General features: G+C 43.8%; 1 protein-coding gene across 1 annotated transcript in view; it reads left to right on the forward strand.

Annotated features, from left to right (window-relative positions):
* LOC101862755 (transmembrane protein 164) overlaps positions 1-1,284 on the forward strand; it is a gene marked incomplete at its 3' end in the record, with an annotated part of 4,970 nt that overhangs the window by 2,245 nt on the left and 1,441 nt on the right.

Raw genomic sequence — 1,284 nt, forward strand, 5'->3', positions numbered from 1 at the left:
AGAGAAGAGGGGAGGAGTTGATCTTGCGAGAACTTCCGGGCGGGTGAGAATAGCCACTTTCTATATATATATAGAGTGCAGGCAAATTGCTGTCGTCGTAAAGAGACATGGTGGCTTTATGAAGAGGAATCTCCTCGATAGAAAGAAAACTGGACAATAGATTGGAGCGTGTAAACGGACAGCACAGTTCAATAAAACGGACAGTTCTCTCATAAGACGAATCTGTTACAATTTATCGTTTCGTGTAATCGGGGCTTTAGAAAGGGCGCTAGGATTTGGGTTAGGGGTTGGGTCAGGGTTAGGGTAAGGTCTCTTCTTTATTGTGTTTGTAAAGGTGGCCACTCTTTACGAAAGTCCTTCCAATTGGCAAGCTTCTCTATCAAAAGATCCTCTTTTATTTAATTTGAATTTTAAAAGTTAAAACTGTAGAGTCTAATAATTTTTTTACGCTATTTCCATTATATACCTTTGAGCCCTAGCCACCGGTACCGGTGGCGCGTAAAATTGCCCATAGATATCGCAACCTCTGTGCTTTTTTGTCGTGTCTCCATTTGCTTCAACATTGAAGATGTGACTTCAGGTTTGCTATGAAACTGTTTTCACTGTTATTTAAAATGGAGCTATACGACAAGAAGAAGGCACTGAGGTCACGATATTCCTAGCCACCGGTACAGCAGTGAACGAGCCCTTAAATATCCCCAGCCTGGCTGGCCTGGGACAAAATTGGCATGGATACAGACGCAGGGAGTTACTTTAATTATTTTGACCTCTCATGACCTAGAAGTTAAGGTGTTGGCCTCTCATTCAAAGGTCCCGGGTTCGAATCCGGGTAGCGACCAAAAAATTGTCTTCTCTAAAATTGTCTCCTTTCACCTCCTTTCCTGCTCTTTTGCAATATTCTGTCGTCTGCTTTCATCTCCTCTTTCTACCCCCACCCCCTCACCTTCTTCGCCCCCTCCTCTGGGCTCTCCTGGCTTTTTCTGTAGCCTTTCTACTGCTACTCCTTGGCTCTTTCTTACTGCTGTCTTTCAGCCACACCCCTGATCTTCTGGTAGAAAAGATCTACTCCTAGCTTTCTCGGACAAGAGCGAAAAATCTCGGAGGTCCTGTGTGCAAGTTGAGCATGTAAAATATTCCTTGGTGTTCAAAATTGATAGGAGTAGGCTTCGGCCGCCACCCGAGCAAAATTAAAAATTTCCTACTAATTGAAAATGTTTTGTGTGTCCCATGGGCTCAAATATGACCTTATGCAGTTGCGAGTAACGTAAAACACTTAACCCCCCC

This window comes from Aplysia californica, unplaced genomic scaffold (assembly GCF_000002075.1).
Source record: "Aplysia californica isolate F4 #8 unplaced genomic scaffold, AplCal3.0 scaffold00711, whole genome shotgun sequence".
Taxonomy (NCBI): domain Eukaryota; kingdom Metazoa; phylum Mollusca; class Gastropoda; order Aplysiida; family Aplysiidae; genus Aplysia; species Aplysia californica.